Below are 25,821 nucleotides of genomic sequence, written 5' to 3' on the forward strand. Positions count from 1 at the left end.
CGCGCTCAAGAGGCCACCCGCCGCGGCAGGGCGGCGAGCCATTGATCCCGCCGAAGAGTCCGCGGGGTTGGACGACTATATAGGCGAGCGCTCGGTCGGCACGGCATCCTCGATGAGAGGTGCAAAACCGCCCCGGCCATTCTCCCGGCATCTCTCTCTCCGCCGCAGCGGCAACATTAATGGGCGCGCAACCCCTTAATCAGCGTGTCCCGAAACGTAGGGAGCCGCTTGGCGCGTAATCGTCCGCTGGCCCGTCCCCGCCCTTCTTCACTACCTCTTTAGCGGCATCCCTCCGGCGAGAGCGCTTGCCGTCTTTGCGTACGGTTGATCCAGATGCGCCGAAGGAGAGGCCCGCTTATTTGAATAGAGAGATATGTAGACTGATTCTCGCCCAGCCGAAGATCCTTGTCAGCAGCGCGGACGTCATTTGCGGACGTAAATCGTCGGCGCACGAGGGGGGAGCGCAGCATACACCGGGGACGCCCGCGTTCATACGCTGCAGACACGTGTACTTCATGTATGTGAACGCGAGCACTGCGGCGTCACTAGCGCGCAGGCCGCACATCGGAGAAAGGCCGCGCCATGCCGTTCGTTCTCTCAACGTCGCTTCAGACGTTGGTCGCGATAATTTGCGGGGCGGGCCAGTTTCTTTCTACTTCGATAAGACGCCTATACGAAGGCGAGACAATCGGACGCCGAATTCACGCGGCTTTCAGTTCGTAAGTGATATTTCCCACTCGGCGGCCGCTACGAATATTAACATATTCGACCTGAGCTAGTGCGCTCAAGTAGCAGACTAGAGCGCACTAGCTCAGGTCGACCTCTCTGTCTTTCCTATCAATAAATCCAATTCAAATTCAATTCGACGACTAGTGCCTGGCACCTACTCTTACGAACAGTTTAAGGGTAAGAAAGTTTCTGCGAATACGGGTTCCGGTGGCACCTTCCGGAGCCCGCTGGCGACACGACGGTCGGGTATAGGGGTGTACTTACATATATGTACATGACGTCGCGGTGTATAGGTCTGTAGCAGGAACGTGAAGAAACACTCCCTCTGTTGTCACCATGGTATGTATCAAGTCCGCCACAGGGAGAAAGACATATCCAGACCAATCAATCCTGTCCGATATAGATTTTGCTGACGTTATCCCCAGTTTGCCGCGATCGTGTGGCTCTCAGTTGGCTGCACTTTCTGTGGCTATATCATACAGACCACCGCCGGTTAGTATACGTGTCGAATGCGCCACGCATCACGCCCTCGGGTCAACTCGTCAACTTCTCTCACTTGAATGCGTTATTCTTGCGATAGTTCAAGCGAATGCAAAAGATAACCCCGTCACCTACATAGTTTCGAATTCCTTCTTGTGAAGTAGAAGAAGGCAGTTTGTTATATATATATATTATAATACCGAGACTGATCAAGTTGTCCAGCGCTGTTTATTCCACCAAAGGCAACGCCCCCAGCTCACGCGCGAAGAAGTCGAAGAACAGTGAAGATGATGATGGCTATGTACAAATGAAAACGACGAAGTACGTTAATAGTGCTTACACTAACTTCCCCCCGTCATGGAAGCGGCCAGCCTGGCCGCAGATTAGAGATTATCTAAACGGGGAGTGAAGGGCTTCATCCGCGAGACGTGAACAATTTCAGCATTCCGGCGGCGCCGGTCAGTGACGGAGTGTACTGGGCGAACGAGATAGTTCACTGCAGATGTTTGCTGCACAACGGTGTATGGGCCAATGTAGCGTGGAAGGAACTTCTCACAGAGGCCTGGGGTGCGGACTGGAGTCCAAAGCAGGACTTGGTCTCCAGGGTGAAAACGTAGGTCACGGCGTTTGTTGTCGCAGTAACGCTTGCGCTCAGCTTGGGTAGCTTCTGTGCTTTGCCGGGCGATTTGACGGCAATGTGCAACTCGGGCAGCGAAATCTTCCGGAAGCGACGCGTTAGGCGAAGAAGGTGCGAAAAATAGTTCTCTGTCGAATATGGTGGAAGGAGATCGTCCATACACAAGGAAGAAAGGGCTGTAGCCGGTAGTTCGTTGAATAGCAGTGTTATATGCGAATGTCACAAAAGGAAGAATTTTATCCCAGTCAGTGTGGTCAGGACGGATGTACATGGAAATCATGTCAGACAGCGTACGGTGGAAGCGCTCAGTAAGGCCATTGGTTTGCGGATGATAAGTGGACGTAGATTTGTGGACGGTATTAGTGGCTCGAAGAACTTCCTCGAGGACTTGTGAAATGAACGCCTTGCCACGGTCACTGAGAAGAACGCGAGGAGCCCCATGGCGCAAGACGATGGCGCGCAAGAAAAAGTCGGCGACCTCAGAAGCGGTGCCGGATCGCAGAGGGGCAGTCTCGGCATATCTTGTTAAATGGTCGACCGAAGTGACAATCCAACGGTGACCGGAGGGTGTCAACGGCAAGGGACCATATAAATCAATGCCAACAAATTCAAAAGGTGCGTCCGGGCAAGGGAGAGGTTGTAGTAAACCGGCAGGAGGGGATGTCGAGCGTTTGCGGTGCTGACATGACGCACAAGAGGCAATGTATTTGGCCACCGTTGAGGATAGGCCAGGCCAGAAGCAGCGGGTCTTTATGCGGTCGTAAGTCTTGTGGAAGCCTAAGTGGCCAGCCGATACATCGTCGTGAAGTGCCTCTAATACCCGCAAACGAAGGCAGCGAGGTAGAACTGGGACCCACCGGTGACCTGTTGGGTGGTAAATGTAGCGGTGTAGCACGCCACCTTGAAGGCGGAATTGTCGAAGTTGGCGTCGCAAGCGGCTGTTGGGCGGTTCGGCGAACCCACTAAGGCGATCCATGAGAGCTCGACAGTAGGAGTCGGCCCGCTGAAGCGAGACGAAATCAGAGCGTGATGAAAGCGTAACTTGGTCCAGGGATGTTATCGAGAGTTGGTGAGAGGCAGGCGTAGCATCGGAACGACGTGGTTGGGAAGACGACGGCGCGTTACCTGGAGAGAGTGAGAGTGGGCAGCGAGACAATGCGTCTGCATCATGATGGTGTTTTCCAGACTTGTACGTTATAGTGAAGTCATATTCCTGCAAGCGGAGTATCCAGCGTCCTAAGCGTCCTGACATGTTTTTCATTGATGACAGCCAACACAGAGCATGATGGTCGGTGACGATGGTGAAGTGGCGGCCGTAAAGGTATGGGCGAAATTTCTGAATCGACCAAACGATAGCCAGGCACTCTTGCTCTGTAATGGTGTAGTTCCGCTCAGCTGGAGAAAGTGTTCGGCTGGCATATGCTATGACTTGCTCTTTAGATGCTGTATTACGTTGCAGAAGTACTGCGCCAATACCTTGTGCGCTTGCGTCAGTATGGAGTATGGTGGGGGCACGATTATCGAAGTGGCGAAGCACTGGTCCGGAAGTAAGATGCCGCTTAAGAGCTTGAAAAGCCGACTCGCAGTCGCTAGTCCACGTGAAAGAGGCACCGGTAACCAGTAGCTTGTGTAGAGGAGCTGCTATTGCTGCGAAGTTGCGTATAAACCTACGAAAATATGACGCCAAGCCGAGGAAACTACGTAGATCTTTCTGTTGCTGGGGGCGAGGAAACTGAAGAACGGCACTAATCTTGTCGGGGTCAGGCTGGATGCCATCTTTTGAGACGACGTGACCCAATACTTTTATTGTTTTGGTTGCAAATTTGCATTTTTTTGTATTGATCTGGAGACCAGCATTCGCAAGGCACTTGAGAACTTCGTCTAATCGTTGAAGATGTTGGCTGAAGTCAGACGAAAAGATGACAATATCGTCCAGATAACAGAGGCATGTCTTCCATTTTAGACCACGAAGTACGTTGTCTATCATGCGCTCAAATGTGGCAGGAGCATTGCAAAGGCCAAAAGGCATCACGTTAAATTCATAAAGGCCATCCGGTGTAGCGAATGCGGTCTTTTCTTTGTCAGTCTCGTTCATCGGAATTTGCCAATATCCTGATCGAAGATCAATGCTGGAGAAATACTCCGCCCCTTGTAGTGTGTCCAAAGCGTCGTCAATTCGAGGTATTGGATATACGTCCTTGCGTGTGATCTTATTGAGCGCTCGATAATCCACGCAAAAGCGAACTGAGCCATCTTTCTTCTTTACCAGGACCACGGGAGACGCCCATGGGCTAGATGAAGGTCGTATTATCTTCCGCGCAAGCATGTCAGCGACCTGTTGTTCAATGACCTTTCGTTCGGACGGCGATACACGATAGGGGCGTCGTCGTATTATAGCGGAACCTTCGGTTTCGATACGGTGTGTAGCCGCAGGAGTTTGGCTCAACACAGAGGAACAGCTATCGAAACAGGCTTTGTGTTTTGCCAAGACCACCATTAAGGCTTCGGACTGCGCGGCTGTTAGGTCAGAACCAAGAACGGCTGGAGGAGGGAAAGAATCATCCAAACCTGAGGTTGGTGCTGGCGATGAAGAAGGGCAAAGCGTGACTAGAGAGATTGGTTGAGTGTCGGCGAGGGTTGCCACAGTCATCCCTTTGGGCAGCATCACAGGATCTGGGGTCGTGTTGCAAGCAGACAGAAGGGCGCGGCCGCGTCAAAACCGGACGAGACAGGTGGCAATGAGAATTCCGCGAGAAGTACAGCGGGAAGAAGGGGCGACTAGGGCGTCTCCGTCGGCGATCTGACTGGACGTTACGGCTACAACTTCTTCGTGACCAGGACGCAGGACGTAGTCTGAAGCGAGGACCAAGTTCACGCATGAAAGTGAAGAGTCCGCAACAGGTTCAAGCTCTGTATCTGTGATGTGGACAACTTCTTCTCTACATGAAATGACGGCTGAAGCAGAATGTAGGAAGTCCCAACCAAGTATAAGTTCATGGATACACGTTGGAAGGATGATAAACTCGATGTGGTGGCGTATGCCGTCGATGAGAACACTAGCAGTACACTGTCCGTCAGGGTGAATGAATGCATTATTAGCGCCACGCAAAATAGGTCCAAGATAAGGCGTTTTTACTTTACGGAGCCGGGAACACAGATCACTCCGAAGAACAGAAACGGCGGCACCGGTATCGATGAGAGCTGATGCGGGAACACCTTCGACAGTCACAGAAAGCATGTTGGCCGGGCGAACAGGAGGAATTTTTGAAGACCGATAAGAAGCAGTTTCCCCTCCAAAAACTGCAACAGTTAGTTTTCCGAGTGCTGGTCGACAAAATGGGAAGTGGGACGAAGTGGTGATGTAGAGCGCCGGTAAGGGGATGGAGAACGACGTCTGGCCGAACGGGAACTATGAGGCAGATTGGGAGCAGCTGGTGGAGACGGAGAACGCTGTTGAGGGAATGAGTGCGGTCCGGGATAGTAGTCGTCTGATCGGCGAGTGCGGTCTCTTTCGTGCTCAGCATAGCCTCGCCTTTCATCCTGCTGGCGCCGGCGGCAGAAGCGAGATATATGGCCGCGTATGCCACAGTAAAAACAAACCGGACGAGGTGGACGCCACTGAGGGTACGATGGCGCAGCAAGTGCTCTGGTTCCCATCGAAGCCAAATGGTCATAGGAAACGCCAGTAGGCACGGAAGTCACGGTAGGGGTGGGTAGCGAAACAACATCCGCGTAGGTAGGGGTGGAGCGCGCTACCGGAGCAAGATGCGTCGTGGGTGTAGTCATCGCTGTCAACTCCTGCTTTACGACCTCGCGCAAGTCGAAGGTGGGGGTTGGTGCGCAGGCAGCAGGGGGACGCTTTAGGTCTTGTAGTTGAAGCTCCTCGCGGATGATGGTGCGGATAAGAGCACGTAGATCTAGAGAATGAGCAACCTGAGGATCGCTGCTGTCATGTGGAAGACGAATAGACTGCAGCTCGTCGAGGCGTTGACACGTTGAAGTGATGTCTTGGACAGAAGCCGGATTTTGCACGATTAAGGCGTTGAACGCGACAGGCCCAATGCCTTTTAAGATGTGGCGAACGCGTTCGGCTTCCGTCAGGCTAGGATTCGCACGGCGGCACAGAGCCAAGACATCCTCTATGTATGAGGTGTAAGACTCTTGGGGAAGTTGGCGGCGCGTTCCCAGCTTCTGTTTGGCGACTTCTGCACGGCCAGACGAGGAAGCGAAGATTTGCCGCAGCTTCGAGGTAAACGTGGACCAATCCGCGATGTCGGATTCGTGGTTGAAATACCACGTCTTTGCAACACCGGTCAAGTAGAAGGCGACGTGCCTCAATTTCTGGGTGTCGTTCCACTTGTTACAAGAACTCACGCGGTCGTAGTGGTCGATCCAATCGTCTACGTCATCACCGCGGAGTCCCGCAAAGACAGGGGGATCGCGCTGAGGGCTCGTCACAGTCCAAGAGGGCGCCGCAGGTGGGGTCGTCTGTGTGGTAGGGTTTGAGGCGCCGGAAGGGCCGGGGTCGGAAGTCTCCATTGTTGTAGGGGTAGTTGGGTGCAGGCGGCGACCGGAACGGAGCTCCAGGGAGGACGGGAACGCGAGAGGACGTCGGGATCTTGACGTACCTCCACCACTTTATAATACCGAGACCGATCAAGTTGTCCAGCGCTGTTTATTCCACCAAAGGCAACGCCCCCAGCTCACGCGCGAAGAAGTCGAAGAACAGTGAAGATGATGATGGCTATGTACAAATGAAAACGACGAAGTACGTTAATAGTGCTTACAATATATATATATATATATATATATATATATATATAATATGCGCGCGCGTGTGTGTGCGTGTGCGTGTGTGTGTGTGTGCGTGTGCAGTTATGAACGCTTCATAAAAAGAAAAGAAAAAAAATTGGAGGACGCTTAAGCTTTGCCTTTAAGAGTGGAACGCGACAGATTTCAAAGGTCCTTGACTGCTTGGCACGCTTCCCGGCAACAGCAGCCTTCTTGCGGTTGCTTTCTGGTATATTCAAATTAAAACTCTGACGTTACCATGTGTGTAGCTTGTGTTTTAGTCGTACTTTAGGATTTTTCTGACGTATTCTATTTGAGGAGTTCAATTACTTCCGTAACGCATCTGTGCCACGGGGAGGGCCTGCGTGGTTGTCGTTCGGAATGATTTTTCGTCAAGCGACGTCCGACGCCGACATAGGATTTCTTGCAACACGGGGCCCTTAACGCTGTCGCGTTGATAACCGCATATAGCTAACTAAGTGCGATCTCTCGCTGAGATGGTAGCAGGAGCAAGTGTAGTTTCCGGGCGCACATAAACCAAGTGAGCGCCACTAACGAAGACTCCCGTTAGCACGACGATAACAGACGACGACGCGAGCACGAATGTGTACGCGGTGGAGGATAAGAAAAAACAAAGTACTTCAGTATATGGTACAACTTCCTGTCACCCACCGCCGCAGAACCACGTCAACTGTCCGGAGTTCGTTCTCAGTAACACCGCCTAACGATATAAAGATGAGCGATGACACCCTCCATAATACAGCACGGTTTTATAAAACAAGGATGCATGGCGCAAAGCTGACTATACAGTTAGTTAAGCCTGATCCGAACCAATGGTTTTAAAGCTGCTAGAATGCCTAACAGCAAGGAGGACACGAACATCACGTCGTACTGGTCATTCATTAAGTGTCGCTCGTCCCAAAACGCGCACTGTCACTGTTTCGTCCTCGTTTATCCCTCGTGTAGTTGTAGACTGGAACGGCTTTCCTTACAACATCGCTGCCATCACCAGTTCATCTTCGTTCACGGAAGAAGTGTCAGCGATTCTCTCACCCTGACTAATATTGTTTTAACTATATTGTTGTAATCCCACCGCTTATGTAATACCCACGTGTGGGGTCTTTAAGGAAATAAAGGAAGAAAGAAATACAAGGAGGACGACCATCTTCGGGAGCGTGTCGATGACGTATGTGCGGTAAGTCCCGTGAAACGGCGGGAGTGACAAGAGGTCGGGAGCAACGAAAGATGAAGCGGAACTTGATCGGCGGTGCTGAATCTTGAAGAAACGCTGGTGTTGCGTGCAGCCAGTGTTTCCATTATTTTGTAGATCACCTGCTGCGTCGCGCGCAGTCATGTTGCAGAATATAACGTAAAAGGCCGCACCCTGAAAAGACTAAAAAAAAAAAAAGAAAAATTGTGCGGGCCTTGCACGAGTAAATACGGTAATCGCGTTGCTTTACCCTCGCATAGGAAACGCATCATCACCCACTTACGACAATATACTCTGACCGGTTAGCGGCAACAAACAAGGCACCGCTCTTTATCTACGAGGCTGCGATAACCGTTCACGCTCGGTCTAAAGCAAAGTTCTCGCCGATAACCCCCACGATATCTGTTCGCGCCAGAGCGCCGTAAAGTACAGCCGTAAGTTCGCGCTCTTTATTGGCACGTATGTATAGACGCACAGGAAAGAGTGCGTCACGCAGAGACTTAAACGAGATCGCGCCCACAGGGCTGTCCGCTTCCCTCGTTTCAATGCCGGGCTTCAGTGCTGCGTGAACAGAAAATTCGCGATGACGATCATTATTAGTATTAATCGTGTAAATGCACATAAACACTACACGTACGCAGGCTGAAAGAGGAGCACACAACTGTCTGCTGAAAAGGACGTGCACCACGCCCACCTGCTTCAAAGTAAGATGAAAACAAATGGGAAGAGAGGAGGGAGGGAGGCACGTCACACGCTGCACAGTATGTAGTGCACACGAACGCCCCATACAGACGAGAGTCGTGTATGCCCGTATATGGTCCCGTATAGTTGAGAAGCCATTCTTCTACAGCCATGTGAGCTTCGTGTCGGTTTCAAGGCACCGCTCAAGCTTTTCTAAATAAATAAATAAATAGAACAATGAACGATTGAGCGCAGTTCGAGAACACGATGAGAACACGCAGGTTTAAGGTAACTTCACTGCCACTACAAAAACTGCCGCGTTTCCCCCGATTTGCCGACCGCTTGTGACACATTGCAGCAATGAATTTTCATTATACATCGGCGGAATCAGCGCTGGACTTTCTCGCCTCGTCTTAATATTGTCCTTCGCTTTGAGCTATCCAGCAGCGCCGAGTAGCCAACCGGAATGAGTCATCGTGAACCTCCATGCCTTTTATTTATTATTCTCTCTCTCTCTCTCTTGCCGGATATTTAGACTCGCTTGGTTAGAAATACCTCCTGCATTTCGCTACGGCTTCTATACATATGAGAGAACACACGCACACGCACGCACACACACACACACACACACACACAGAGAGGAAACAAAGAAAGAAAACGAACATTGCCAGCTGCCCAGGCTACGGATTCGGGAGTAAGCATGAAGTATTCGCTAACCATGACCCTATAAAAACGTACTATTTCCTGCCGTCCGAACAATCAAACCAGTCGAATCGCTTTGCAACTAGCATGAAGAATTCTTCCACAATGAACATACATTATATATACCTGTACCTCAAAGGGACACTTAAAAAAAGCAAATGATGCGCACTGAATCAGTTTGTAGCAATAAATTGTCATTTCAAGACTCTATTTTCATTATTTTCGTGTAGCGTTTGCGTCTTTGCTACATTATAGCGCCTCCTCTTACGGTAAGTGGCCATTTTTTAAATTGGATTAATTTTATTGCAGGAAGGTAATCTGCTACGCAGCTCAAATTATTTTTCCCTCTAGTGTCCCATTCACTTTAGTAGTTATCGCGATAACGGGCAAGTAGACTGACGGACGAAATTTTTTTTTTCTTCTTCCGATAAGGCTCGAGAGAAATTCCTCGCACCCGGCACCATGTGCGGATGTGGTCGGTGCCAAGAGTAGCAAAAGCGCAGCCGTTCACAAAACGTGCAGCTGCCTCGGCCCAACTTGATTGCAGGAAGTTTGAGAGCACATAACTATACGACACGCTACACAACGGCGACGGCGAGAGCGCTTTCCTGCGTGCAGCCTTTGAAATATGCATCCTGTTTTCGGACACACACCGGGTTCTCCGCACTGCGTAAATGCCAACACCCTTTGCTCTCTCTAGAGCCTCGTCAACTTGGTGCGCATAGCGAAGAAGAGTGCCTCAAGGCGAACCTTTCCTGCTCTTCTTTTATTATTATTATTATTTTTTCTCGAATGCTTCCGGACTTTCCCGATCGGTTCCGCTGCCTTGCCGAGTAGCTCATAATATGCAAGCAATCACGTGTCCGATGGCTGGGTCGAACCTCGGTCAGCACAGCGCACGTATAACCGCTGCGGGCCACTTGCGCACGCGTGTACACTCGTCGCCGTGCCAACACCAACTGTCGAGATGATGATGATGACCGTCACACTGGGAGAGCACGCGTGTGAGCGAGAGCGCACGCACGCCGCGCCAGTTTTTCTTTACTCCGATAATGCGGCAATGAAATGGGCAAATCTACAGTATTTGGTTAACCGCGCTACACGAAGCGCCGCTCTACAAAGATTCTAACGTGTGCGTTGGATCTGCACGTTTCTTTATGTGGACTTGTATCCACACAGAAGTTGGCGTCGGGGCATACCATATATGTTCGGGCCATGCGGACGCATTGTGGTATATAGCTGAGAAAACGGTTTACATGCAAGTGTATCGGCACATCTTTACAGGAAAAAAAATTGCGTGCGCGTGATTTTGCTCCGTTATCTAGAGGCCACAGTTATTTCGAAATAAACTCTAGCTGCGAGTCAGCCTTCTGCTCTAGTGATCTTCCACTGTCCTTGTAGGCAGTTTTCGGCCCGATCACTCGTATATTACAGTCGTTATATACTTCTTTTTTATAGTGGACTCAAAAATGATCAGCAATATTTGAACCCGCCTCCTCCTTAGCCCTATTCCCCCGCCTCGATGGATCCGCTCCCCAAGGGCCGATACCTTCTATTATTATTTCAATAAACGTTTCAACGACGACACTTTTCTGTATAGATGAGGCTGCATACCACTCTAAGTAGTGCATCTTAAGTACGTCTTAGTTTGGAGCAACTCGAATTCCCAAAGCGTTCTGAAACCACATACGGGGGATGCACTGATGCCACCAGTGCGGTGTTTACACCGTAATCGGTTACATGTCGCCGAATACGAACCACTCTTCGCACAAACTGCAATCGACGATTTCGCCGCAGTGCAACGAGTACAGCGTGCGCGATGACTCGAATCACGTGGTCAGCGTCTGCCCGCCATTTGCGGTCTGGAGCGCCGCTTTGTAAAGTTGCTTTAAAGTTTACGTGGCCCCTCCCACCGTGCACTTCGGAGAACCGCTGGTTGTGATTGCAGTCGAATTCAGCGGTGCGTGTTGTGACGCTGCGCGCCACCGGCCCGATACGCGGCTGTCTGAACGGCGCCGTCGAACTTCTCTCGGTTCGATCAAACAGCCTCGAATTGCGCCTGTGCCGAGCCAACGTAGCGAGACGAGCTGTTTGACGCGCCTACTGTGTGCGGCCTCGGAGCGAGCAATGTCTGCCGTGCCCTTTGCTTGTTATTGAGTCGTGCAACGAAGGCGCGCTTTTAGCCTTTGTCTCGGAATGCGCGTGATCGCGTGTGCTGCATGTGGGTGCGCGTACGAACGAGTCACTTCCCGTGCCACCCGCGCGTATATAAAACCTGGAGAAGCACGTTCTATGGGCTGCAGGCAAACAGAGTGTCTCCTTTTGCGGGACAGAGCGTGTTGTCTTACTTACGAGTTCCTTACCAGCAAGCCTTGCGGCGAAGCGTACAGTGCGAACTGCAGCCACTGCCTTTCGAGCTACCCATTCATACAAGGGCAGATGTATAATGGCCTCCTAAAATCGCGCCATAAATGTGGCGGTCGCATCTGCTTCCGCGTGTACGTGCGTAGTCCAACAGGAGGCGGCGGCGGATTTCCGTTGTCTCGCACAAAGCCGAGCCGTCATGGCAACGCGCGTGTCGTGCATATATATACTACTTCACCACGCGTACAGCCGGCCACAAAAGTCTACGGGGCGTGGCACTCGCGTAAAAGCTGAATTCCAGAGAAGCCTGTGTCCATATAGGTATATATACACAGCCTCGAATACTAAGTGCAATCATTGTGTAGCCTTTACGACCTGCATCGTGATCCACGAACTTACGACGTACACTGCCAGCTGGCCTATACTTAACGGAGCAGGGAATCGCGTTTGTCGTGGAAACCGTGCTTCGTACACGTTTGTGGCCGACTAGTATACGTCCGTATGCCGCCTGTACACACAACGCATGCACGTGTATTAGCAGCCAAACGTCGCAGTCCAATGCAGCGCCGTGACCGTTCCATCATTTGTGACTCTCACGAGCACATATACGCAGGTTTTCTAAATTCGGTGCGTCCTGTTTGCTTGGAAATCGAGAATTATGGACGCACAGCACGGGTATACTGTGCGATCCACACAGCTCATTGTTAAGCAAACCAACATAACTTGAAGATATCGACTCATACAAAAGAAATGATTGATGCGACGCGTTCGGCAACCTTGTAATTATTACCGTGAGGGCCTTCGTTTCCAATAGTACCTGAGCCCTACAGTCATATAACGCCGGTATATTGTGACGCGCGAATGTACGTATGTAGGGACGCGATATCGCCGCTACGAACTACACGACCAACTCGCACAAGCTTCTACCCTAATCGCCTATAATCAGTCCCTGAATACTAATTTAACGTTCCCTGTAACAATGGGTCGCATTGTACAATGCTCTTTTTAATAAGTTAGCGCTCGCTGTTGGTTTTCGCAGCGTTTATGTTCTTTTGCACTCACTCTATTTATCCTTAATATAAGTAGTTACCAAGCTGTTGCTTGTAGAACAATATGTTTTCGCGCTTTTAGTGTACGCGGTCTGTGCGCTTTCTTTCAAACCTAGGTCCGTCCGTCCGTCTCGACATCGATACCGCTGCCACGAGCGCACATTAGACACGTTACGCTCGCTTCCGCCTAAAAGCGAGAGCGACAACTCCGAGCTCACCTCGTTTTCGGCGAGCCAGCAAGGACCCCTGTTCCGGAGGAACAACAAACGGGCCGCCCAATCGTGACCATTCATTTCAGTGAAAAGCGGGCACCGACTATAACATTTGCCGACGCAAGCGGCTCCTTTGCGCGATTTATTGCGCACCCCTCCCCGCAGGGCCTATTCTTGTACACGGAATCGCACCCGAGACCGCACCCTCAATTAGGAGCAGCGAGACCCCAGGCCAACCCCGCAACCTCCCTCGCGTGCATGGTTCGAGACGGCGCCTCTGACTCTCATCGGCCGAGCGGGCCCGACGGCGTCGCACTGCGCGCCACTTCGGAACGATGCCCGGCTGTGCAAGACGACACGTGTACTGTATGTATGTATACACAGGGCATGGGGTTTGCTACAAAAAGATTGCTAGGCGGGACTGTGGCGCTGAGATCGCTCAACTATACCACAGGAATCGCGGGTATATATACACTACACGGATTTGTCAAATCTGCGTGCTTATAGCTTCAGACGTTCTTGTGGCGCTGTCTATTGAGCCCCGTATTCCTAAATTTCCGAGCAATCAGTTTTCTAAACACAGCGAGGCAACGAGTCTCCGTGCGCGTGCATAATCATTGCGAACGGTTGCATTAAAACACACTACTTTATTGAAAATTATTAATTTACAAAAATAAAAGAAACCCCAGGAAGCCGTTTGAAGCCAGACAGATTAGATTAGACAAATTCATGAACTATGTCCATCGTTCCACGCAGGTTCAGCCGCTGTGCTCGCAGCTCCTGTTGGCACTATCGCCACAGTTTCCTCTGGTATTTTTTTGTATAGAAACTAGATCTAAGCTACAAAGTGTCCAAATGAAGTGCATTGAAGCTATTATCGTATTCAGGCACCACTTTAGGAAGAGTAACTCTCGCAACGTTAAATGCTCTACTTGTTAAGGTACTTAACAAATAGAGTTAAACCTTCGAAGCACATTTCCAGCTTTTAATCGAAAGCAGGCTTTTCTTTTTTTGTCCTCCGTGATCGCACAAAAGTTAGCCCGCAGTTTACGTAGCGCCTTCGGCGTTTCCGTCAGCGTCGCAGCTCACGGGTCCGCGCCCTGTTCGCATATTTTCATGAGCGGGAAATCCCCGCACACGCTTGACCAATATGAAAGGGAACACGTGACTTGTATTTAATCTCGTCTGCTGTCCTTGCTCTGAAATAGAACGACGCACTACCGAGAGTATACATTTTCTTCGATATACCTTATGACAGTATCAATGAGGGCGGCTTAAACTCGCATATCTGTAATATTTCGCCATGATTGCACTTAACACTGGATCACTCCGCATACTTGCAAGCATTATACTTGCATGCAGCGATGCCAAGGCCTCGTGACTCGACCACGACATGTGGCGATCATGCAGCGAGATAACCTGGCAAAATATTCACCGCCGAGCGCTGTGAAGTAACCGCTAGTCAAGTTACACAGACTGTGACGGGCCGTGGATGGCGCCTGACCACGAGAAGCTTCTAATGAATAGCGCAATTGCACTTACTGTCATTGCGATAATAACTACTTTATGATATTCATAAATGAAAATCTGCCCTTAATGTTTCATTCACTGATATAATGAAGTTCAATGCTAACCCCTCACGGCTTTCATGTTAAATATTATTCAATAATGTATTCACCGTAGAGAAATGCCCACAAAAGCATTTTTTTTCCTTCTTAGAATTCTCAGATTCTGCGGTCAAAACAAAATTTCCAGAAAAGAATTTGGGCGCATTCTTCCAGCTGCGTTCCATGGCTTAAGAAAAGAACTACGAGTACCAAAGGTATAGGATCATGATCAGCCTTCTTTATTCTTTTTCTGTCCACTGCAGAACGAAGGCCTCTTCCAGCGATCTCCGATTACCCCTGTCTTGCGCAAGCCGATTCCAACTTGCGCCTGCAAACTTAATTTCACCATCCCACCTAATTTTCTGCCGTATAACATACGAATCATCAATTACCTGATGACGGAACTGGTTACTTTGAACATGTGCTTTAATGTTCGGCTGGAGAGTGAACAAGAATAAAAATGCTGCCCCCTTTCCAAGAAAAATGTCATATTGCCAAACTAACGTGATCTATAAAGACCATGTCCCGGTAAAAGGACGACGTCATCTTTAGTACAGTAAAGTCGAATACCCCAATGAATGCAGCAAGCATCTAATTAATTGGATAACGGCAAATCTCGTTCGTATAGCACAAACTATGAAAAAGGAATAAGAAAGAGCTGAAGTCACACTGGCACGAAATGAGTGGGTAAATTTGTGAGCTCACTTCCATCTTTAACACAGGAGGTCATGAACATGTACATTGAAAACCGCGAGAGCGTTATTGCAGTATACCTCAAGTCGGGAGGTCTTGGCGACCGTTTATAGGCCCGGTGCGCACCCGCAAATGTGCGCGAAACTGCTGCGCTCTCTCTCTCTTCATCCCCACACTCCCTCTCCCCCAGTGCAGGGTAGCAAACCGGACGTGCGTTTGACTAACCTCTCAGCATTTCCTCTCTTCTGTTGCCCTAAGCAACGCATTAACTAACAGCCACGTCAGTAACGTGCGACTCCGCTGCTGCTTGCGAAGTGGCCAACCATCGCAAGTAAACGCGGTCACTAGATTTACGCTACATGCCGCCGAATAAGCGACATAAAAACCCAGGCGCGACCGTTGTTAAGAGTACTTGTCGATGGGTTTGTCGGCGCACTTGCTACAAGCTGTAAACCAGCAATAAAACACTCGGCCTGTACACTTGCGCCTAACCCACATAATTCCATAGATACAAAAGCCACTAGGGAAATCTGGCACTGACATCTGCAGCTAACATGGGAATGATAACCGGTATATACAGGAATTTGTCTAATCGTAATTGTGGCAATTCAGGCGTTCTTGTGGCGTTATTTATTACGCTTTATATCTATAAATTTCCTAGCAATCACAGTTTTCTAAACAAAACAAGGCATATGGAAGTTTTAGAGATACGCTCACCGAACGGTCTTGCGTCCCCGAAAACCTGAACTTCGTTGTACGCACTCTGCAATTTCTTGGCGTTCTTTTGTACGCCAGGCAGACAGCATCCCTTAATTTTCCCTGTCCTATATTCTACGACCCCCCAACAAGTCTCCGGGCGCATATGCAATCACTTGTCAGCTGTTGCATTTAAAGCAGTTGTAAACTATCAATTTAAAGAAGTCGCAAAGCCATTTGAAGCCAGAGTTTTTCAACTATCGTACTTGCAGCTCCCAAGTTCGCGGTAGTATTTCTTGCAGGAAAACCTATGCACTATCCTGGCGCTATCTGTTTTCACAGAACACAATACAGCGCTGACTGCCCTAAGAATGCCACCTCAGCTTCCACAATAGCGCACTTTTTTTTTTTGGGGGGGGGGGGGGTGCATGGCGCTCGGAGCGACCTCTGCACGACTGCAGCCTAAATTTAACGCTAACCTGATCAGCGTCTCTCCTCGCAGACGCGAACACAAGCGTACACACACAAGCAAGGCGAAAAGCACGCCGTCCCGTCGCTTCACTCGCTCACTCGGCCGGGCGCGTGTATCTTGCACGACGAGCTGTTTGCTCTGGCTAATGACGGCCAGAGGGGAAAAGACGAGGAAGTCGGGACGGGGGGTGGCACTAACCCAGCGGGCAATGCACACACGGTGGTGCGCAGACGGGCCCTTGCCGCGGACCTCCGGCGCGGGCGAACGCTCGAGGGTATACCCGCGAGCATCACGGACAAGTCATTTACGGCTAAACCGATTTAGCGGCCGGCCCGACCCCTCCCGTGCCGCCGCCATTCATTTTTATTCACTACACATTAGAGAGCCCGCCGCCATGCCGCCTCGTGTACACTGGCCGCGTTCGACGCGCTCTCGTCCGCTGCCCTCGCGTGTTCGCCGACTCTCGCGTTGTAATGCCTCGCGCGGGAGGGGGACTGCCGCCCCCCATTCCTTCTCTGCCGACGCAGCAGTGACTCTCTTTTCGTGGCTTGGTGCGGCTCTTTTTTTTTTTTTTTTTCCTTCCTCGTAGGTTGTTCGCCTTGCGCAACTCCGTCCCGAGCCGTGCCTACTCCCGGGAGAGCAGGACCTCGCCGCTATGGCCACGGTGCCCTCCATTCCTGTTCCTTTTCTCCCTTTTCCGTTTTGCATCTGGGACTCGGCGCACGCTTCCACTTTCACCAGGCCCGGCGGCACGTGGTAGACAGCGCAGTTCAGTCGACTAACCGGTGCCCCTCGCTCCGTTATAACGCGGGACCACCACTAGGCCACGACCCACAAGTCCCACCCTCTCCCCCGCGACGCGTCTGTACCACCGGTTGACTGACACGAACGCGCGCGCAGGCACGCGCCCGCGTCTTGCGAGCACTAAACACCAAGCCCCGCCAAGAGCCCTTTCCCTCGCCCCAACCGCCCCCGCGGATTGTTAGCACCGAGCGGTGCGGAGGAGCCACGCGCCAGAGCGAGCCCCCTCCTGGGCTCCGAGGCAGCAAAGCCGCTGCCGGCGAAGCAGCCGCCAGCAGAAAGCGCCGCGGTGTGTGAGTGGGGAGGGGGAGGCCGGCGCTGGTGCGAGACCGTGTGGTGCGTGTCTTGTGCGAGCGAGGCGCGCTCAAGCGTCGCTCGCGCCAGCTGCGGCAGACGCCGGAAAGACCAGCTGGCAACGCCGCCAACAGGCTGCTGCTGCCGCAGCCACACGCAACGCACGCGCGCGATGCCGCCAGCAGCACGCGTCCGTCCGACTGGCGCGTGCCGCCACACTGCATGGGGGACGACGACTCCTTTCAAGAATCGACTCCCCCCTCCACCATCGACAACAAGGACCTTCCCCCGACTTTCTTTTCGGTATTTCCCCCGCCGCTTCTTGCCCCCGGGGTCGCGAATTCGAGAAAGAAGAGCCCTTGATCCTCGCAACCTTCCAGAAAAGATCCTAACGGAAGGACACACACAGCCGGGAGGAAAAGAAGAGAGCGAGTGCGATGTGGTTCGGCGCCGATTCTCCGGCACCAGCCAGGTGGGCGAGGAGGAGTTGCCGTGGCGCGAATAAAAGCGAGGAGAGATGCCGACGACGTGAATGATGCAGATGGCGGCAGAGCCGCCGCCTCTGGTGCGCTATCCGCCGCCACACACGCGTCTCTAGAAGGTGGCACAATGCGAACGCACCACTGGAGGAGGGGAACGGCGAAAACTTTCTCCCTGCTTTCTTTTCGCGCGGTTTCCGTATTTGCTGCGCACGTTATAACGTTAAAGGTTGGAACAGATCCTTAACCATTAAACTTACGCGAGTAGTGCCGAACGTAAACAGCCATTAACAACACTCCTCTGGTTAAGATGTGTCGTAATTTCTGCAAATAATTGCTAATTCTTTTTTTTTCACCTAATGTTTATGTACAGGTACAGTCATACTTAACCCGAACGCGCATTAATCGGCTTTTTGCTTTGACTGCGGAAGGTTCTGCTGGTTTCTGCTTGATGAGTATTGAATGTATGTGCCAGCTTAATGTTTCCAAAGGATTCGGTGTTTGCTTCTTACAGTCCGTGTTTGTTAAAAGATGGTGTGTGTTTATTGTTCGGATAAAGCCCTGACAATTATTATTATTATTGTTATTATTATGATTGTCGTGTGTGCACTGTTTTTTCTGCGCATTGTTTTGCCGACTTCGCCAGCGCCAAGACCCTCGAAGTTGTTCCTGCGCATCTTAATAAACACCCTTGATTAATTGATTTGATTGATTGATAGCTTCTTCGTACTTGAAATTACTTTTATATTCGTTTGTGTGCATACTATCTGCCGCGCTGCAACATCAGACGGAATGAGGACATGAGGCTGCTTCACCGCCGTCACCCAGCCCAGCAATGTTTTTTGCTCTTTGTAGTAGAAACTGTCTGGGCTTCGACCTTCTGTCCCGTCAATCCCACGATTTGTGCAATGCCTCCAGAAGTCAATGGCGTCATTTAACTGTATTGCGCGTTCTCTATCCAAACCCGACCTCCTTTCCCGTCACTCGCTTCCCGAAATAGGCCTCGATCGAGCCATCATTCAAGTATATAATTCGCTCCTTTATTAACCATTGCCCGCTGTCGCCAACAGCAATTAGGGGCCCGTCAACCACTTATTTCGCTTTCCTCTCTTGCAGCGTTTCCATTGATTTCGTTGTGTATCCTTATATTTATTTAGTTACTCTTGACTTTTTTTTCCATTCAGGCACTGGACAAAAGCACAAGAAGAATCTAAAAAGCAGCTGCCACTGAGGCACTACGCGAGCGCGGTGTTTAAAAAAGACTGCCGCTGACGTCCGCGACCTCCCAGTTCGCTTGGGGAGGCCAGCTCGGTTGCAACTACACGGCGCAAATTTAACCGAGAACGAGGCAACGAACGGCGAAAAAAAGAAAATTCTGGAAACAAGCAACAGTCGCTGAAAGAACAGGCGCCGCTAATTGATAGGTGAAAGCCATGCAACGGCATCGGCGGTTCTTCCTTCCAGCAGGCGCGCGCCAATGCGGGGAGAAAACAGCGCCCCTCGGTAGAAAGGGAGGGGGTGGGGGGGACTCGCTCACCTTTCTGCCGATACGTTCTGCACCTGGTGCGGCCCTCGATCGGTGCGTTTTTTTTTTTGTTTTTACGGAACAGGATCTCCTCTGCAGCAGTATGCAACGGCATCTGCGTGGTACCAGACCCTCCCCCTACTCCCTCCATTCTCTACCCTCCTTTTACCTTAATCCAGAGCATATGCCACGTGTGCCATATGCGGAATGATCCGGCCGAAAACAGTTCTCCTGCCGCCATCTGCAGAGAAATCCATCCCGCTGGCGTTTTTTCAGTCTATAAACGCTTCCGTGTCGGAAGCACTGTGTTTTGCGTCGGAGCCTCTGGCATACCTGCAAAGTGTGCTCCTCTTACGTGCCAGAAGCGGGCGGCAGAGTTTCTACAACTGTGAAAATATGCGTTACTAGACTAAAGAGGGATGACAGGCCCCATAAATAAAGAAGAAAACACCTCTATGTGACCCTGTGAAAGTGGACGTACAGTGAGGCTGTTACCGATGTTAGGCAAGCACGACCGACGTTAGATGACGTTACACAAGCACCACAAGCGGCGTACGTGTGTGGGGAAGTGCAGCACACACATCCCCATCCTTCTAGGCCCCCCGCCGAGCGCATTGCTGAACTAAACGAATGTTTAAAAGTAAAATGCGCCAGAAAAACACGTAAAGCACAACTTACACACAAGCTAACGACGTGAAAGCTTCGGATTGTTATTCGAATAAAGCGATAAAAAACAAATCTGTTACGCGGAAACTGAAACACAAAGCCCTTTTACAGCTGCCGTTTGAGGTCCATCTGAGTGGCCGCGGCCGCTAGGTAACGGTACCGGTAGCGCAGCATACAGCCTCATTCTTGTAGACCCTCCGTCTAGCGCAAATGCGTTATTGAACTAATTGAATTTCTGAAAGTAAAATGCGTCAGAAAACTCGTAAAGTACGACTTACACACAACCTGCACATATGATAGCATCGGATTGTAATTCGAATATACGAGAAAACATAATTCTGTTACGTGAAAACTGAAACACAAAGGCTTCCAGCTGTCGTTTCTTCCGTGTGAGCACCGCGCACGCGGACACGAAAATCCAGACCAACTAGAGGATAACAGCTTTGCTGTAAAAGAACAGCGTCCAAACAGAGACTCCCATCGCGTGGCGCTATGCGCACGGCGATGGCTAGCAGTTCTTATTCGCAGGATTACGTAGTTTTGTAACACGAAGATGATCTCGCACGAACATACGGGACATACGAACGTACGGATCTGGCGCACATGCGGAAACGGACTGATGCGGAGACACGAAAGCGCTGACTTGTGCGCTGCTCGTTCGACAGCAGGTTAGTTAGTTAGACACAGCCAAACAAGCAAGCAAACAAACAAACAAACAGACAAACAAACAGATCTTTACAGCTGAGCAGAACATACAGGTCGTGCACACTTATTGTTGTGCAAAGGCCACGAGTTTCGTAACTACCTACAATAAGGATAAATACAGTGAGTGAGATAGAGAACAATTCTCTCTCTCTCTCTCTCTCTAACAAACAAAAGCGCTGTGAAAACAAACAGCGATCAATAACTTAGTAAAGAATAAAGAACACTGTACAGTACAACCTACTGTTTAAAGGGAACAAATTAGTGTTTCGGGGCTGATTATTTAGCTCACCTTTGAAGGGAAGGCCTCGACAATAATTGCACGTTTACATAATGCATCGCATCAAGCAGCTCCTTCGTACGACTTAAAGCTCTACAGCTACTTGGAACCTTTAAAGTACCAAGCTTCGCCAAAGCAGCAAAATATGCACAGATATCAGAAGGTAGAGTCAACTACAAAATTTTACTGAACACTAAATGTGAAAAAAAAGGGAAAAAGCTGCATACCTGCCCTGCAGCTTCACAATGCAGCCTGCTATTCGCATTTACAGCCTCTACCAGTACAGTGAACGACACTGTGATGTTCGGTTTTGCTTACTACTGTTACAGGCTGCTCGGAAACTGGAAGCACAGTCAACCGCAAAAGTTTGCGGACCACAGGATCTCAGAAAACGTCCGAAGTTCGGCCAAGCCGCTATGACCGTTCGGTGGCCGCACGCATGGGCTATACTTCGTGTGACCTTGCAGATATTGTTGCGCGAAAATGAGGCTCGAACGAAAGTAGAGACGTCATATACTTCGAGAGCACTCTCCGTCTTTCGGTCCTCTATTCTGCATACAAAATCTGCAACGTACCAGACTGTGAGCGTGTATCTGTGCTTCCTTTTCCCTCTCTCCCTCTCCGTACTTTCCTATCACTTTCAATCCCCATGGCCTCTCCCCGGGCGTAGGGTAGCAAACCGGATCTTCCCCTTGAGGTAACTTCTCTTCCTTTCCCCTTTTATTCACCTTGCTCCCTTTCCCCAGCACAGGGTAGCCAGCCGGTCTGAGAACTGGCTAGCCTCCCTGTGTTTCCGTCTATTCCTGCTTCCTTCCTTTCCCCTATCTTCTGTCTCTCTCTGCAACGTACCAGGTTTTACTTTTTTTTAGCCGCACCAAAAATCAGTTAATGACATTTTGAAAGGTCGTTCGTCTCTACAAGGACACCGAATGTCCAACGGGCATTCGGTGTCCCCCAAAACCTAAAGCACCTGGCCCCACCACACCACAGTGAACCCTAGTCATATTAAAAAACGTGGTTAGCCACCAATTAAGCCTTTCTAGCTTTACTATAGATTCTGTTTTCGGCTCGTGAATCTTCCAAAGTCTGACATGCCTTCCATGATGAAAGAGCACTTCTGGCACGTCACTGACTTGTGCACGAGTTCGACATCTTGTGAACGTGCAGAGCAACAACCGCAGTCTGTTCACACTTTTCCGCAACAACAGCGCGACAGTCGCTTGAATTCTTCGGCTTCAGAAGAACTTTAGTTCGGCCTAGTTGGTGTTTACTGCATATCATATTGACCGCAAATAAAGACGGGGACAGCGAAGAGAACACAAAAACAACACAATTCTTCGGCTGTTAACCTGAAAACAACCCGATGCGCATGCCTGCTGCAGGTAATTTCTATAATAAACTTCTGCCTTGCCGCTGCGCTGATTATAGTTTGAGAATCTCCCGATGATTTTCAAGCCGCATGCAATATCCACCTTCTCGACTTCGTAGAGGTAGCTGCTATAAACATAAGCTTTCCCTTGAGGTTAGCGCTGCGAATGAACGCACCTCAGTCTTGCAGTTCGAGGAATCATGTCGTTATGAACACGATCATGCTGTTTGCTGTCATAAAGAGCACCGCCCGATCTCAGAGGTAGCGCCCCAACAGACATCAAAATGGCCGTTTGGTGGCGCTTTTCAATAGCCGACGGCATAAGGTTTCTTACTATAACACCTAGAGGGAAATCTGGCGCCACCGTCTGTGGGAGTTTCCTAAGGGGCGCCGTGCCGTCATGGGAATGACGATATATGTGTCTGCGAGGCTCGTGTTGGCTGGTGTTGTAAGAGGCTTCGTCTAGAACGTGGATATGGCTACACAAATAACGTGTTAATAAAGTAATATCTTCATAAACTGTTTCCATTCACGCATATTACATCTTTATTCACCTACAATGCGTGACCAAGCGAAGAAAAGCAAGAACAAACGACAAACTGTTTCAAAGCGAGAGCGAATCTTGTCTGTTCTCCAACTTTAGCGGCCCGCTGATACTTTTTACGGATCATATAATTATACATGCAATAAGAAGTTCTCATAGTTAAACAAAACATGTTTTTGTGTAATAATAAAGCTAAAACAGCTTTTTACGTGCTGTTTTAGTAGAAGATTAATCACTGTGACAGACGGAAGGGTGCTTGCCTGGCTCTCCGAGAACGATGCCAATCCGAAGTCACAATATACCCGCATTCCCATGCATAGCACAGCGCAGCAGTGCCAGATTTCCCTCTAGGTAACATGATGAGAAACTCTGTTACCGACGGTTTCAAAGGGGACGCCAATAAATCGTGAGCATGGGTGGCGCCGCCGAACAATCCGCAATGTGTCTATACATAATATCTGTGCGCATACGAGGCTGGTGTCGTCTGCACTTAAAAGCGAAGCACACGACAAAGTTACAGACATGTATAACAGTGGCTATACGGCAAAGCTTAGAGGGGATTGCCTCTTTCGTGCCGCCCAAGCATACATAAAGGAAATGCGCCTGTTACAACTATACGCGGAAGCGATCAGGGACATCTACGTGCCGTCGACTGGATCTCCGCTGGCGGCGAGTAATCCCTTCCTTCCTCGCTTCTTTTACGACGTTGGCGACCAGCGAATTCTGCCATCACGATCGGCACATCGGGCTGAAGAATCCATTCCTCTCCCTTCTTTACGACAGCGATCAGACAGATGTCGCCTGACCCCTTCCACCTCAGTGAACGCGCAACAATTTTACTTTGTGTGAGCGTGTGTTTAGTAGCTGTCTCACTCGTGTACACTGCAAAGCCAAAGCAACAGCAAACAAGCTAAACGAAGTTACCGACTTGCAGAGTCAGTGCCCGTCTGCCAAGCGCACGAAAGTGCATCTGTTACGGCAAGCACATGTGGACGGCATCGAAGGCACTCGTAAAAAAGAAAGAGAAGAAGAAGCAAGGAGCCGTAAAAAGAAGCGAAACTGATTCTAGCTCAGCGCTAGTCCTACGGTGCGCATTTTTCTCTCCCGCCCTGGATCACAAAGCTGTTGCGATTTTTCACTGAGCATTAGAATGAGCGCGTTGCGCATAGTGTGGGGTTCGCGGGCCGTTGGTTGTTGATCAGCATTCGCGACGTGCTCGTTTCAGGGGCGATGCCGGGATGCACACAAGAGTCGCCTAGCGCAGCAGCCACGCCCCCTCTGCAGTGCCTCGGTGGCTACACTCACATCAATTCAGACACGGAACTAGATTATTCGGCGCACTGCACCAACCCCATCACACACGCCCTGTAACGTTGGCCGACTTGCTGGCATTAAATCTTCTGCCTAGACTCTTTCTCTTTTTTCGCATACATATTTTCCTTTGCTGCATCTTGGAAAACTGAATGGCAAACTTTCATCGGCCCCACACGATGCGCTGCCCTCGTTGCTTTGTAGCAACTGGAAAGGCATCGCTCCGCTGCACCTTTTTAATTGCGAGAGCACCTCCTTGCCTACCCGCCCCCACTTTGCTGATCTGGGTTACCGCATATGATGCCGGTGGTGGTGACGCGACGATGCTAAATGAACGTGGTGACGACGTCTACGATGATAATGCTGCGATACCCATGACGGTGACAATTTCTATGAAGATAATCCGTCCTCAGGGCTATCTTCAATGAATGCTCTCAACAATGACAGCCACTGATAGATAAATTCTACTACGTTTAAAACATCTTATCTTCTTCCGAACAGACCGAAAAAAAAGGCATATATATACATATATATATTAGGGCACGTGTATGAATGAAGGAATTAAAGCTGGCGCAGTAATGAAGTTGTGTCCACTCGGGCAGCGGCCTCGAGAACAGCGCAGGTTTCGAAGTGTATATATCCGCTCGCAAAATCTGCTACAAATAAACCGGCGATGCATTTCACATTTTCCCAATGACCTCTTTCGCGATGTGCATGACAAAACTAAACAGAACATCATTGGTGTATTCCGTGATTCAGTTTGGGGACGCACGCATTGAAACCATTAAATATATATATTTTTAGACTAGGTAATTGAACATTGCGATTTTCCCCGAAATCACACTGCTAAGTAATCCACCTGAAAACGCCGAATTGGATCTCCTGGAACAAGCAATTGCTTCAATCGTTTGGAATAGTATAAATATATAAAAATTCGGTATAGCGTATGTGTGTATGTATGTGTATATATATATATATATATTTATTTATTTATTTATTTAGCAATACTGTAAGCCATTTACAGGCTCATACAGGAGTGGGTCACAATCAAAACAACGAAACATTGTTGGTCAAAACAGAAGAAAGCAATGAAACACGCCAATTATTACAATTCAAAGATATAACACGCAAACAAAACGACAGACCAAAGCAATTAGTACTAGGCATATAATACAGGGAAGTGGTAAGAGCTACGAACAATTCAGATGTGGTGGGAAACGGCCAAAACACAGTTGCGCAGCGCAACGTTGTAGCAAAGCAGTACATAATCGGAAACAGACCTAATCATAAAAAAGTGCACGTATCTTGGTTGCAAATACTTCGATGGAGTCAACATGTGCAATTGGTTCCGGCAGGCGGTTCCATATATATATATATATATATATATATATATATATATATATATATATATATATGGAAACGAAGGTGCGCACTTAGGAAAATTGCATCTTTAATGTTTTTGACGTTTCGGCCGTGGACGAAGGGCCACGGCCGAAACGTTAAAAACATTAAAGATGCAATTTTCGT

General features: G+C 49.8%; 1 protein-coding gene across 4 annotated transcripts in view; it reads right to left on the bottom strand.

Annotated features, from left to right (window-relative positions):
• The window catches only part of LOC126545130 (protein kinase C-binding protein NELL2-like), a 102,590-nt gene that overhangs the window by 34,863 nt on the left and 41,906 nt on the right, over positions 1 to 25,821 (bottom strand). The window lies entirely within an intron of this gene.

Source organism: Dermacentor andersoni, chromosome 10, assembly GCF_023375885.2.
Source record: "Dermacentor andersoni chromosome 10, qqDerAnde1_hic_scaffold, whole genome shotgun sequence".
NCBI lineage: Eukaryota > Metazoa > Arthropoda > Arachnida > Ixodida > Ixodidae > Dermacentor > Dermacentor andersoni.